Source organism: Anomaloglossus baeobatrachus, chromosome 6 (genome assembly GCF_048569485.1).
Source record: "Anomaloglossus baeobatrachus isolate aAnoBae1 chromosome 6, aAnoBae1.hap1, whole genome shotgun sequence".
Lineage (NCBI taxonomy): Eukaryota > Metazoa > Chordata > Amphibia > Anura > Aromobatidae > Anomaloglossus > Anomaloglossus baeobatrachus.
The window spans coordinates 566660923-566677065 of record NC_134358.1 but is presented as its reverse complement, the minus strand read 5'-3'; positions in this window follow the sequence as shown (position 1 = coordinate 566677065).

The window sequence follows — 16143 nt, the reverse complement described above, 5'->3', positions numbered from 1 at the left end:
TAACTGGCAAATAGTACACGATATTAAATAAACCACATGGTCTGAACTGCAGTTTATGAGTGACATTATTTTATACGTTTTTTTATCTGTAAATGAAGAAAATTCCTTCACATTTGACATATAACCGCATAGTCCACACGATCTGTGGCCACATTTGAAAGAGCCTGTGCTGGGTAACCAATTGCCAGTGTTTTTTCTTTTTTAGTGGAACCGCACCTATTCATATGATCACTAGGTGATAACATGGATCCCAATGTAATGTTCCTTTTTGAAACAAATTTAACTCCATTTTTTAAGATTTTGTGTAATGTGTCATCTGTAGATAAAATGGGTAAATATTTTTTAAATATTTTTTAATAATTTTAATTACATCATAATAATTTTTACTGTATGTTGTTGAAAAAACAACTGACAATTCTTTCTGGGGATTATCTCTGGTTTTATTCATGTCCAAATATTGTGACCTACTCACTTTGATTGCCTTGGTTTTGGCTTTCTGGAGATTTGTCATTTTATACCCTCTTGCCAAAAACCTTTTTTCAATAGTGCTGCATTCTACCTCAAAACCATTTTGGGTGTTGCAACATCTCCTAGCACGGACATATTCACCTGTAGGGATGTTATTTATAACATGCTTTGGATGGCAACTTCCCGCATGTAATAGTGAGTTGCCTGATATGGGTTTTCTATAAAGACTACAATTAATTTCTCCATTGTCACCCTTCCCATGGAATTGTATATCCAAAAAATTAATTTTTGATACATCATGAAAAAAAGTGAAAAAAAGATTATGGGCATTATTATTAATGTATGATATGAAATCCTCAATTTTTTTGTTTGGATTTTGCCATACAATAAGTACATCATCTATAAATCTCAGATATAATGCTATATCCGAGAAAAAAGGATTGCACTGATTAAAAATATATTGTTCTTCCCACCAAAACATAAATATGCCTGCTAGAGAGGGGGAAAACCGTGCGCCCATTGAACATCCCTGTAACTGAATATATCCTTTATTTAAAAAGGTAAAATAGTTGTTTTTGAGTAAAAACTCAGTTACGTCAATCAAAATAGTCCTGTAATTCAAGTGAGTAGTCAGAATATTTTTTGAGCAAATCTTTCAACGCTAAAATGGCAAGAGAATGTGGAATGGATGTATACAATGATTGCACATCACAAGTTAACCAACTAAAATTATCTTGCCATTTCATCTGAGAAATAATATTCAACACATGTTTGCTATCCAGGACATAGCTAGGAGACATTTTAGGAAGAAATTGAAGGTGGTTACCCAACCACTCTGCTAGATGTTCAGTATAAGAATCTATACCTGAGACAATCGGTCTCATTTTTGGGGGAAATTGATTTTTATGTGACTTGGGTAAGGCATGCAATAATGGTGTTAAACAATAAGATGGATTAAGATAATCTCTCAATTTTTCATCAATTAAACCCAAATGTAAGCCTTCTTCTAGAATTTTTTCCAAGGATTTTTTTTATATCTGCAGAGGGGTCATGATCGACTCTCCTGTAGGTATCACAATCCTGTAACATAGTCAATACCTCCCTTTCATAAAGTCCAGTATCCAAAACTACGACTGCCCCCCCCCCCTTGTCAGAATTTTTTATTATGATGTTAGAGTTTTTTTGCAAGGAAATAATCGCATCCTTCTCAGTCTTAGACAAATTTTGAACCATAGGTTCTTGTAAATGAGAAAGAGCAGTTAATTCCTTTTCTACTATGTTCTGGAAATCAGTCATCTGATCACACCTCGAAGGTATGGGATAAAAACTGGGATTAGGAACATTAAAGTGGGAAACTGCACAGTGTGGATTGGGTCCGGCACCACTATCACTTGATAAATCATGCAAATCTTGTAAAGCCATTTGTTCTTTAAATGACATAGGAGAGAAAAAAATGTCAGCTGATGCATTTGAAACATTAGGAACATTAACCTCATTTTCATCGTGAAAGAAGTGTTTTTTTTTACTGTTAATTTTCGGATAAACTTATTAACATCTAGTATTGTTTTAAAAAGATCAAACCTCTTGTTGGGAACAAAATTTAAACCCCTTTTCAAAACACTAATTTCACTGCTGTTTAAAATGCATGCCGACATATTTATAACAGAAAAATTATTATTATCAATATTCATTTCCTTTTCCCCCTCGTGAAATGATTGTGTTGGTACACATGACTTTCTATGTTTGCGGCCGCTCCTCCTTGTTTTTTTCGATTTTTTTGAAAAAACGGCTGGTTTTTCAAGTTTTTTGACACACTTGAAGAAGTGGATGGGGTGTCAAAATTATTATCGGACGTGTCAGTATTATAGTCTGTAGAGTCCACATCAGTCGTTTCAAAGTCCGTAGAAGAAAAATTGACACGAGTAGAATTGTTGCGTCTTTTATGATTTTTCAATATGGATCTGGGACCAGCTTGGAAAAATCTCCTGGAATTATGCCAATTGTAGATTTTATTATCCTCATAGTCCCTTAAATCACGAACAAACTTTTTTTCTTTGAATGCAGTGATTGTATCCTCAAGGGCAATGATTTTAGTGTTGATCTGGTCTTTCGTGGTCTTATAAGCATCCAGACCTGAATATTGTGCAAGGGAAACTTCAATTTCTTTAATCTTATTCTCCAACACACCTATTTTATTTCGTTCTTGTTCTATAATTAATTGAATAAGTTTTTTGGAGCATTCAGATAAGATAGTGTCCCATTTTGCAACAAATTCTTGATTAAATTCAACTGTGGGTCTTTTGTTCAGCCGAAGTCCCCTGGGAACCATATTTTTGTCAAGATATGCTTGCAAGGTCTCACTGTCCCACCAGGTACGAATTCTCGCTGACATTACTTTTTCTAATTCCCACATAATTTGATTCATTTCTGTGTGCGTTTCCAAGGGGGTATTTTGCTTATTCAATGAAAACATTTTTGCTGCTCTCTCCATACGTAGTCTATCTGAAGTAACAAAAATCTGATTGCTATTAGCTTCATTCCTCTGGTCTTCCATTTTATAACACAATTTTTTATATAAGGAACTATAAGTCATGCAATTTCATCATATATAGTATACAATGTCTCTTATTGAAAAGATCCAAAACAATGATAATTGACTTACTGACAGTTCCTATTCATGAATCACAGGGAGCACGGGTATAGCAGCTCAAGGTGAAGGTAGAAAGAGGTTTTTTGCCCAGCTCACCTGTGTGATGGAAGCCAGTGATCCTGGGCTGTGCACGGAGAAGAGGTTTGGAGAGCCAGTCCATGTGCATTGAAATTGGTTGAAGGATTTCACCAGCACAAAACTCCAGGCATTTTGTTCTTTAAAATAAAACTTCCTTTATTTTCTTATCATTAAAAAGTCCATGCTATGGTGGTCAAGCCCATGTCAGAGAGGACGCGTTTCGAACATCCAGTTCTTATTCAGTCTCTAAACCATCTAGTCACAGAACTGTTTAAAAAGGGCTGAACCCAAACATGTGATCAAATGCAAGGAGAGAGTAAGACAATTACAAAAACATTAACCCCTTGAGTTATATCACTCCATATAATGCTTATAACACTTATATATATACAAAGTATTTTTTTAGCCAGATTACTATGCAAACATCAATTCATTTCTTTTATTTAAACCTTTCGGAAATCTTGTGCCCATTATAAACATCCATTTTATTTCTCTCTGAAAAAGGATATCTTTCAAATTTCCACCCCTTCTAGGTAGTTGAATTTTTTCAATGGCATTGACTTTCATGCCTGTTAAATTACCTGCATGTGCGTCGCGAAAATGTTGAGATGCTCCTGATAATTTTCTGGTGGTGGCATTATTAACATCATAAATGTGTTCAGATATCCTCTTTCTGAGAGAACGACAAGTGCTGCCTATATATTGTAACTGACAAATAGTACACGATATTAAATAAACCACATGGTCTGAACTGCAGTTTATGAGTGACATTATTTTATACGTTTTTTTATCTGTAAATGAAGAAAATTCCTTCACATTTGACATATAACCGCATAGTCCACACGATCTGTGGCCACATTTGAAAGAGCCTGTGCTGGGTAACCAATTGCCAGTGTTTTTTTCTTTTTTAGTGGAACCGCACCTATTCATATGATCACTAGGTGATAACATGGATCCCAATGTAATGTTCCTTTTTGAAACAAATTTAACTCCATTTTTGTAAGATTTTGTGTAATGTGTCATCTGTAGATAAAATGGGTAAATATTTTTTAATAATTTTAATTACATCATAATAATTTTTACTGTATGTTGTTGAAAAAACAACTGACAATTCTTTCTGGGGATTATCTCTGGTTTTATTCATGTCCAAATATTGTGACCTACTCACTTTGATTGCCTTGGTTTTGGCTTTCTGGAGATTTGTCATTTTATACCCTCTTGCCAAAAACCTTTTTTCAATAGTGCTGCATTCTACCTCAAAACCATTTTGGGTGTTGCAACATCTCCTAGCACGGACATATTCACCTGTAGGGATGTTATTTATAACATGCTTTGGATGGCAACTTCCCGCATGTAATAGTGAGTTGCCTGATATGGGTTTTCTATAAAGACTACAATTAATTTCTCCATTGTCACCCTTCCCATGGAATTGTATATCCAAAAAATTAATTTTTGATACATCATGAAAAAAAGTGAAAAAAAGATTATGGGCATTATTATTAATGTATGATATGAAATCCTCAATTTTTTTGTTTGGATTTTGCCATACAATAAGTACATCATCTATAAATCTCAGATATAATGCTATATCCGAGAAAAAAGGATTGCACTGATTAAAAATATATTGTTCTTCCCACCAAAACATAAATATGCCTGCTAGAGAGGGGGAAAACCGTGCGCCCATTGAACATCCCTGTAACTGAATATATCCTTTATTTAAAAAGGTAAAATAGTTGTTTTTGAGTAAAAACTCAGTTACGTCAATCAAATAGTCCTGTAATTCAAGTGAGTAGTCAGAATATTTTTTGAGCAAATCTTTCAACGCTAAAATGGCAAGAGAATGTGGAATGGATGTATACAATGATTGCACATCACAAGTTAACCAACTAAAATTATCTTGCCATTTCATCTGAGAAATAATATTCAACACATGTTTGCTATCCAGGACATAGCCAGGAGACATTTTAGGAAGAAATTGAAGGTGGTTATCCAACCACTCTGCTAGATGTTCAGTATAAGAATCTATACCTGAGACAATCGGTCTCATTTTTGGGGGAAATTGATTTTTATGTGACTTGGGTAAGGCATGCAATAATGGTGTTAAACAATAAGATGGATTAAGATAATCTCTCAATTTCTCATCAATTAAACCCAAATGTAAGCCTTCTTCTAGAATTTTTTCCAAGGATTTTTTTATATCTGCAGAGGGGTCATGATCGACTCTCCTGTAGGTATCACAATCCTGTTTCATGATGTATCAAAAATTAATTTTTTGGATATACAATTCCATGGGAAGGGTGACAATGGAGAAATTAATTGTAGTCTTTATAGAAAACCCATATCAGGCAACTCACTATTACATGCGGGAAGTTGCCATCCAAAGCATGTTATAAATAACATCCCTACAGGTGAATATGTCCGTGCTAGGAGATGTTGCAACACCCAAAATGGTTTTGAGGTAGAATGCAGCACTATTGAAAAAAGGTTTTTGGCAAGAGGGTATAAAATGACAAATCTCCAGAAAGCCAAAACCAAGGCAATCAAAGTGAGTAGGTCACAATATTTGGACATGAATAAAACCAGAGATAATCCCCAGAAAGAATTGTCAGTTGTTTTTTCAACAACATACAGTAAAAATTATTATGATGTAATTAAAATTATTAAAAAATATTTACCCATTTTATCTACAGATGACACATTACACAAAATCTTAAAAAATGGAGTTAAATTTGTTTCAAAAAGGAACATTACATTGGGATCCATGTTATCACCTAGTGATCATATGAATAAGTGCGGTTCCACTAAAAAAGAAAAAAACACTGGCAATTGGTTACCCAGCACAGGCTCTTTCAAATGTGGCCACAGATCGTGTGGACTATGCGGTTATATGTCAAATGTGAAGGAATTTTCTTCATTTACAGATAAAAAAACGTATAAAATAATGTCACTCATAAACTGCAGTTCAGACCATGTGGTTTATTTAATATCGTGTACTATTTGCCAGTTACAATATATAGGCAGCACTTGTCGTTCTCTCAGAAAGAGGATATCTGAACACATTTATGATGTTAATAATGCCACCACGAGAAAATTATCAGGAGCGTCTCAACATTTTCGCGACGCACATGCAGGTAATTTAACAGGCATGAAAGTCAATGCCATTGAAAAAATTCAACTACCTAGAAGGGGTGGAAATTTGAAAGATATCCTTTTTCAGAGAGAAATAAAATGGATGTTTATAATGGGCACAAGATTTCCGAAAGGTTTAAATAAAAGAAATGAATTGATGTTTGCATATTAATCTGGCTAAAAAAATACTTTGTATATATATAAGTGTTATAAGCATTATATGGAGTGATATAACTCAAGGGGTTAATGTTTTTGTAATTGTCTTGCTCTCTCCTTGCATTTGATCACATGTTTGGGTTCAGCCCTTTTTAAACAGTTCTGTGACTAGATGGTTTAGAGACTGAATAAGAACTGGATGTTCGAAACGCGTCCTCTCTGACATGGGCTTGACCACCATAGCATGGACTTTTTAATGATAAGAAAATAAAGGAAGTTTTATTTTAAAGAACAAAATGCCTGGAGTTTTGTGCTGGTGAAATCCTTCAACCAATTTCAATGCACATGGACTGGCTCTCCAAACCTCTTCTCCGTGCACAGCCCAGGATTACTGGCTTCCATCACACAGGTGAGCTGGGCAAAAAACCTCTTTCTACCTCCATCCAATAGTGTATGCAGTAGAGCAGACAGCAGCTGCAGAACTACAAGGCTCAGCATCCTCCATCCAGGACTGTATGCAGGATTTCTTTGCCCCCCCCCAAAAAAAATGACGTGGGCTTCGCCATATTTTTGTATGCTAGCCGCGTACAGCAGGTAGATACGGGCTGCCCCCAACCCCAGCTGCCTATGTGTACCCGGCTGGGAACCAAAAATATAGGGAAGCCCTTTTTTTTTATTTCATGAATTTCATGAAATAATTAAAAAAAAAAGACGTGGGTTTCGCCCAATTTTTGAGTCCAGCTAGGTGCAACTAGGCAGCTGGGGATTGGAATCCTCAATGCAGGGTGCCCAAGCTTTCTGGGCACCCCTGCTGCGAATTGCAGTCTGCAGCCGCCCCAGAAAATGAATTTCTAGTAAAGATAAAAAAAACAACAATTAGTGACTCCATCTTTATTGAAATAAAGAACTCCCCTCCGCAGTAATCCTGGGTCAAGGGTCCCACGCCGTCCAATCCGGATCCAATATCATCTGATCGGTTTGCTCTCACCTGAACTCCGGAGATCACCCCGGCCTCTCTGAAGCTGTCATGAACTGACTGCAAGCGCCGGGGAATCAGTCACTCGGCGCTCGCTCGCTGGACAGTCTAGGCTGATGCATCAGTGCAAAAAAACCCCCCAACAACTACACACGTCCGTGCTGACTCCCGTCCGACCGCTGCAGGAGCTGCCGGTAATCACTGATGAAGTCTCCTGATGGTATAAGCTGATAGCCGGCTGGGCGGTAAAATCCGGCGTCACCACGAGACTTGCGATCAGCTGATGCGTCAGGTGACCGCATCAGGTGATCACCGCCAGGTCCTGAAGCTATCGTACGTGCCTGGGAGCCAGCACACAGCCGGAGCGGGGGTGGCGGTACCGAGAAGAGGAGCTGAGAGCATGGCACCGGGAGTCTGCAGACAGGGGAGTATGAGACTTTTCTACTGTTCACTTTTGATTTAGCAGCCGCTTCCACCTCCCGCACGGGAGCGGACATGGCACCGGGCGGAAAAAAATGGAAGCAGCGGTGGCAGTACCGGGAGGATTCACGCTTCTGTGTTTACTGACAGAAGGAATCCTCTTCCTGTACATATCACTTTACTACCCACCCCTTGCGTTTATAGCTGCGTTTTTAGTCATAAAAACGCACTAAAAATGCAGCTATATTTGCAATTTGCGGTTTTCATTGCGTTTTTGAACATCTCATTGAACTCAATGGGTGGAAAACGCAGTGAAAAACGCAAAAATAATTAACATGCTGCGTTTTTTTGGTGCCCACAAAAATGCAGCTAAAAAAACCCGCTGTGTGCAGACAGCAAAAATGAAAACTCATAGACTTTGCTGGGGAAGCAAATTCATGCAGTTTTCTGAGCAAAAACGCCGCGAAAAACGCACTGTGTGAACTTACCCTAACAATCAGGCAACACTTTTTTTAGACCCAAGATTTAAAAAGTACGGGTGTTAAGGTGAACTCTTAACCAGAGATCACTAGTTGCCTACTGCCTATGCAAAATTTAACCTGGCTTATGAAAATCTAAAGCGAAAAGTATGTGGTATGAGAATTGCTGCTGAAAGTCCAGCAATATCTGTGGAAGAAGCACAGACATCACAATCTACCTCAAGCTTATGGGAGGATTTCGATACAGAAGTGAGAAACGTCACTACAGTGTAGAATCCAGGGGCAGCAGGAAGTATACAACTGGACAAATATATGCAACAGCCCATTTTACAGAGGAAGGCAGATCCCCTACTTTGGTGGAATGAAAGAAAAGCCATTTATCCAAGACTTTTTCAACTGGCAAAGCAGTGACTGTGCATTATGGCCGCCTCTGTTCCCTGTGAGAGAATATTTTTAAAAGCCGGACAAGTTGTCACTGAGAGAAGAAACAGACTCAAAACTTCCAAAGTTGGACAAATCCTGTTCTTGAGTCAGAATATGAACCTACAGTCATGAAAAAGTTTATGCACCCCTATTAATGTGAACCTTTTTTCTTTATAACAATTTGGGGTTTTGCAGCAGCTATTTCAGTTTCATATATCTAATAACTGATGGACTGAGTAATATTTCTGGATTGAAATGAGGTTTATTGTACTAACAGAAAATGTGCAATCCGCATTTAAACAAAATTTGACTGGTGCAAAAGTATGGGCACCTCAACATAAAAGTGACATTAATATTTTGTAGATCCTCCTTTTGCAAAAATCACAGCCTCTAGTCGCTTCCTGTAGCTTTTAATGAGTTCCTGGATCCTGGATGAAGGTAGATTTGACCATTCCTGTTTACAAAACAATTCCAGTTCAGTTAAGTATGATGGTCTCGAGCATGGACAGCCGCTTCACATCATCCCACAGGTGTTTAATGATATTCAGGTCTGGGGACTGGGATGGTGTGACCCCTACCCCCTGAACATGGTGGGCTGGTCAAGGAGCACAGACAATGCATTTCCCTTTTTGTAACTTCAGAGTGAGCTGAAACTTGGAAGAAGAAGGAGCTCCCAGCCTGGGTGGCTGTGGACACGGACGGAGCTAGGCCTGTGTGGCGGCCCGTGGGATTGTGTGGAACTCTTTGGACTACTGTAAGAACGATTGCTTTGTTATCCGGTCCGAGGATTGTCGGGAAGGGCCCCCGAATCTGTTTTACGTGGACTTATCGTGTGCTGTTCCTGTATACCTGTTAATAAACCTGTTGGATCGTCCCTCGGCCTCGTCCATCCTTTGCTCTGTTGTACACCCCCGTCACAAACTGGTTGGCAGCGCTGGGATCAGAGCAGAAGGAATGGAGGACAATGGCTCAACATCAGGAACCAGCACTGCAGAGTATAAGACCTGGACTTTGGGGAGCCTGCAATCAAAGGCCCGTGAAGTAGGAGTTCGTTTCAAAGGACTCTCCAAGGAGCAGCTGATTGAGGCACTAGAAGGAGTCTGCTCGCAAAATGACGTGGAGGAAGGATCCTCACAGCAAACGGAAGAAAGACGGCAGCCGGAGCTAAATACCCAAAAAAGTCAGTGGGTTGTGTGGTACGAGGAGGAGATGGCCTTGCTGGGAGAGGAGACCACCATAGAATATAAGATGGAGGTCATGCGTGGAGCTAAAGAGAAGGAGCGCAGGATGGAGGAGATGGCACTGCTGGATAAGCAGCTCGCTCTGGAAGCCGCGAGAGGTTCCAGACAGACTGTAACCCCAGCACCCATCATGAGGGAACTTCCCAGGGTGTCCCGCAAAGACTTTAAGCCGTTTAATGAGGCTGCAGGCAACATTGAGGGCTTCTTCCAGGACTTTGAGCATCAGTGTCGATTAATGGAAGTCCCGGACAGGGAGCGTGTCCGGCATCTGGTTGGGCTCCTAGAGGGGGGAGCTGCTGAAGCCTATAGAGCTATGGACCCTCGGTGGAACTGTGAGTATGCGGAGATTAAACAGACTATTCTAGAACATTATGCTGTGACCCCAGACACTTACAGGACTCAGTTCCGTGCTTTAGCCTGTGATGGGGAAGTGTCTTTTAAGATATATGCTCATAGACTCAAACAAATATGTAATCGCTGGCTGGAGGCAGAGGAGGCCTTATCTTGGGAGACCTTCCTGCAGGTCATCCTAAAAGAACAATTCTTTGCCCAGTGTCCCGCTGAGATCCGGGAATGGGTGCGTGAGAGAAAACCAGCGACAGTGGAGGAAGCTGCTGCTCTAGCTGATGAGGTGCTCACTATCAAGCCTCAGTGGAGGGTTCTGTTGGAGGATGGAGAGACGCCTAACAGCTCCACAACACCGGATGCCCCCAGTTATTCTGTCCCCATTGTTCCCCGTTCCTCTAAGCCACCACATGTTGATACCCGTGTTAATGTGCCTCCAGTTGCTTCTACTGCACTTTCTGGAATACGCCGGGGAGAGGAAGTAACAGAGCACAGGTGTTATGTTTGTAGGCATCCCGGGCATTTGCAGGCCTCATGCCCAACCAGCCCATGGAGGAATCATCCTCAAACCCCTACAGCACCTTCAGGTGGGAGCCGGCCTCCAAGTTCCCCTACCCCTTACCCAAGAGGACGCCTTGGATGGAGGGAGACCCAGCTCAGATGCTATCAATGTGGACAGCCAGGGCATCGGCAAGTCTCCTGCCCAGCTGTTCAAATGAGGACTGATCCTGCACCCAATCGGATTGTTAATTATTTACAGCCCAGTGCCATGGAGGAAGATGTGGCACCGCTATGTGAGGACTGGCCTAGTGACTCAGCCCCCCATGTTGCACCACCAGGAGTTTACGGGGTGCGACCCGAAGTTATGACGACTTCTGCTCATCAAGGTAAGCACTTGCAGGAGGTTGTGCTGGATGGACAGAGACTTGTTGGATTTTGTGACTCGGGTGCTTTCCTCACACTGGCTGATCCCCGAGTGGTTCGGCCTGAGGCAATCCATAGAGGACCTGGGATTGTCATTGAACTGGCTGGTGGACAATGGAGGACTATTCCCACAGCCACTGTGGATCTGAACTTTGGTTTTGGGGTCAGGCGATGTGTGGTTGGGGTGATGGGTGGTCTGCCTGCAGCTGTTCTCCTGGGCAATGATGTGGGAGAGCTACGATGCCAATTCGTGGCTGCATGAAGCCACATGTAAGTAACGCTCTGCCTGTGTGTACTTAACCAGTGACCTGTAGAGGTCCCTAGTACGTACACAAGTTGGGAGGGGGAGGGATTGTGAAGATGTAATTTACCCTCTCACTGTATATGCTGTGATACTATGTCATGATATGTATATTTCCCTGTCATTTATTTTGTATAATATGTCATGTAACTTTTCCCTGGTTGTATTAGTTGTAATTCATGTATTTCCTTGGGGGAGCTACTGGTCTCAATGTGTCTCTCTCATACAATTGCAGTCTTGGCATCTAATGTGATTATGTAAATAGCCTGTCATCTTCTATCCAGAGTTGTGTATCTAGTCTGTAATTGCATTGGCCAGTGAAGGAATAGTCATTGTTCTGCACAGCAGGGGACCCCTTCATCTACTGTGGCTGGCAGACATATTGGAGCCCTGTGATGGACCAAACCATTGATGATAGAATGTGTGACCCCTACCCCCTGAACATGCTGGGCTGGTCAAGGAGCACAGACAATGCATTTCCCTTTTTGTAACTTCAGAGTGAGCTGAAACTTGGAAGAAGAAGGAGCTCCCAGCCTGGGTGGCTGTGGACACGGACGGAGCTAGGCCTGTGTGGCGGCCCGTGGGATTGTGTGGAACTCTTTGGACTACTGTAAGGACGATTGCTTTGTTATCCGGTCCGAGGATTGTCGGGAAGGGCCCCCGAATCTGTTTTACGTGGACTTATCGTGTGCTGTTCCTGTATTCCTGTTAATAAACCTGTTGGATCGTCCCTCGGCCTCGTCCATCCTTTGCTCTGTTGTACACCCCCGTCACAGATGGCCATTCCAAAACATTGTAATTGTTCCTCTGCATGAATGCCTGAGTAGATTTGGAGCGGTGTTTTGGATCATTGTCTTGCTGAAATATACATCCCCTGCGTAACTTCAACTTCGTCACTGATTCTTGCACGTTATTGTCAAGAATCTGCTGATACTGAGTTGAATCCATGCGACCCTCAACTTTAACAAGATTCCCGGTGCCGGCATTGGACACACAGCCCCAAAGCATGATGGAACCTCCATCAAATTTTACTGTGGGTAGCAAGTGCTTTTCTTGGAATGCCGTGTTTTTTTGCCTCCATGCATAACGCCTTTTTGTATGACCAAACAACTCAATCTTTGTTTCATCAGTCCACAGGACCTTCTTCCAAAATGTAACTGGCTTGTCCAAATGTGCTTTTGCATACCTCAGGCGACTCTGTTTATAGCGTGCTTGCAGAAACGGCTTCTTTTACATCACTCTCCCATTCAGCTTCTCCTTGTGCAACGTGCGCTGTATTGTTGACCGATGCACATTGACACCATCTGCAGCAAGATGAAACTGCAGGTCTTTGGAGGTGGTCTGTGGATTGTCCTTGACTGTTCTCACCATTCTTCTTCTCTGCCTTTCTGATATTTTTCTTGGCCTGCCACTTCTGGGCTTAACAAGAACTGTACAACTTTTTGTACCTTCCCCTGAACAACTATGTTGAATAATCTTTTTTTCCGATAATTTGAGAGTTGTTTTGAGGAGCCCATGATGCCACTCTTCATAGGAGATTCAAATAGGAGAACAACTTGCAAGTGGCCACCTTAAATACCTTTTCTCATGATTGGATGCACCTGCCTATGAAGTTCAAAGCTCAATGAGTTTACAAAACCAATTTAGTGCTTTAGTAAGTCAGTAAAAAGTAGTTAGGAGTGTTCAAATCAAGAAATTGATAAGGGTGCCCATACTTTTGCACCAGTCAAATTCTGTTTAAATGTGGATTGCACATTTTCTGTTAGTACAAAAAAACTCATTTCAATCCAGAAATATTACTCAGTCCATCAAGGTTAACATTAATAGGGGTGCCCAAACATTTTCATATGACTGTATATTTATTGAAGCAATATAGGATATAGCTTTTGTTCTACCTTTAGGTTTCTGTTCTGTGGGATTCTTGATATTAAATTTAATATTTAACATAGGTATTAGTGTTTTTCTGCTAGGTGGCTTGTAGTAAATTACCTATATAGTGACAAATTAATATGTTAGCTAGATCAGCCCTGTGGGCGTGATACCATAGAGCGATGTCCCCGTCGCTCATTCTATCCTGCGCGCATTGCGGCAGGCTTCTTTTCCGGGTGTTCAATTGCTGGCTTCAGACGCGCACTGCGAATGCGCAGTGCGCATCTGAAACTGACAAGGAGAACCCGGAAGAGAAGCCTGCTGCAATGCACGTAGGATAAAATGAGCGACGGGGACGTCGCTCTATGGTATCACGCCCAGAGGGGCGTGATACCACGGAAATATGCAGACGTCCATAGGGCAAGGCGCCGCCCCTGTGACCACATTCCCTGCTGTTTACATACGAAATATGAAGGTAATAAAACGTTTATTACTTTCATATTATACAATTTTATAACAGGGATGGGTAGGGAGGTGTAATTAGGGCACACATGCGTCTGCTGATAGGTCAGAACGCATATTCTAGGCGACAGGTTCCCTTTAATTTGTTTTACGCTTGTGTGAAAAAGGCTGTATATAGCTGTGTTTTTCATAAACAAAGAGAAGGAGAAGTCTTGCTTTGAACTGAGTAACTGTCTGCTGTCTGACAATGCTTGCCTGCTTGACCAAGACAGAAACTGTCTAGTTTTCACCATGGCAACCAATCACAGCTCAGCTTTCAAATCTTAACAGACTCCGGCTGAGCTGTGATTGGTTGCTGTGGGCAAAACTAGACAGTTTCTGTCTTAGACAGGTAGATAAATCTATCCGTGTATACTGTACTGTGGGCAGATTGATGCGCTCTGAGATCAAATGATAACATTTAGGATCTCAGAGCTCACCACTCAGACATAAATATAGTTAAACAGGGTAATATTGTGTAGAGGGTAACAAAATAGGTATTTGCAGGTACCCAGTAAAGTTACAGGGGTTGTTTGAGATTGAAAAATGTTATCTATGTATGTAGGAAGGGAGGGGAGCAAAAAAATAAAAATTATTGCACTTCCCATGGTCCCTTCAGCACTCAGTCTGGCAACTTGCTGTCCCATGCTGTTTCTAACATCTAGCTTTATCTGGGACAACACATCAAAGCAGGGCCTTGCCAGAAGGTTAGACTCAGTGGCCATTGTTTTGCTCAGTAGGCAGGTCTTTCTGAGACCGGCTGTCCTGGATGCAACTAAAGGAGCTATGGGGGACTGGGCTCAGCAAGTTCAGTTTATTTTTTACCCACACCAACATTCATAGAATTTTTAAATCCAGGCTGACCCCTTTAAAACTGGTATGTGAAATCTGCATATTAATGGCCTACACCCAATAGGCCACCAATATCTGATCAGAGGGGGACAATAGGCTGAAAGAAAAGGTTTTCAAATCAACTGGAGAATGATGAAAGTTATAAATTAAGAAAAAAAAAAAAGTAACTTCCCAGAACTTCTCACTGCTGTATGCGGGAAGCCATGTCATCTTCCCAGTACTTTTCACTGCTGTATGCGGGAAGCCATGTCATTTTCCCAGTACTTCTCACTGCTGTATGCTGGAAGCCATGTCATCTTCCCAGTACTTTTCACTGCTGTATGCGGAAGCCATGTCATCTTCCCAGTACTTCTCACTGCTGTATGCCGGAAGCCATGTCATCTTCCCAGTACTTCTCACTGCTGTATGCCGGAAACCATGTCATCTTCCCAGTACTTCTCACTGCTGTATGCGGGAAGCCATGTCATCTTCCCAGTACTTCTCACTGCTGTATGCGGGAAGCCATGTCATCTTCCCAGAACTCCTCACTGCTGTATGCGGGAAGCCATGTCATCTTCCCAGTACTTCTCACTGCTGTATGCGGGAAGCCATGTCATCTTCCCAGTACTTGTCAGCTGCTGTATGCGGGAAGCCATGTCATCTTCCCAGTACTGCTCACTGCTGTATGCCGGAAGCCATGTCATCTTCCCAGTACTTCTCACGGCTGTATGCGGGCAGCCATGTCATCTTCCCAGTACTTCTCACGGCTGTATGTGTTAAGGACAAGATTATGAACTTTTAGGAGTATATATGAAGATATCCAAAAACCAGGATTTAAGATGCTGTTTCAGACTGTGTACCGCACCTAGTTATGCATTTGGACATAAGACTCAGACAGTCTGGACTATTTATGTGATGAGTGAATCATGCTGACATTGCTTAATATAAATGAGGAAGCAAGCACATTACAGTATATTGTATATCACAGAATAAGCTGTTCTACTTTATTCAATAGGAGACGTGTTACGTATTATTGGCTGCTAGCCAATAAGTCCGTTTAAATGTATTTTCACTTCCGGATTAAATCAGTCTTACTTTCTATTCATATCCGAGTACGTCTCTGGTGTGTGTGAAAGAGAGTGGTATTCATGCTACCACAAGTGACTCATAATTTGGACTGCAGACAGTTTAAGAGGGATGCATGACTAGATTGCATCAAAGTAAATTTATGGCCAACATTAACAGTGGCGCCCAACGAACCTTAGGACGGAGTCTGGATGACGGACGGCCATGCTGACTGACACCTTGATTCGAAAGGCAACTACGCGAGAGGGAATGGAGATGCGCACTCC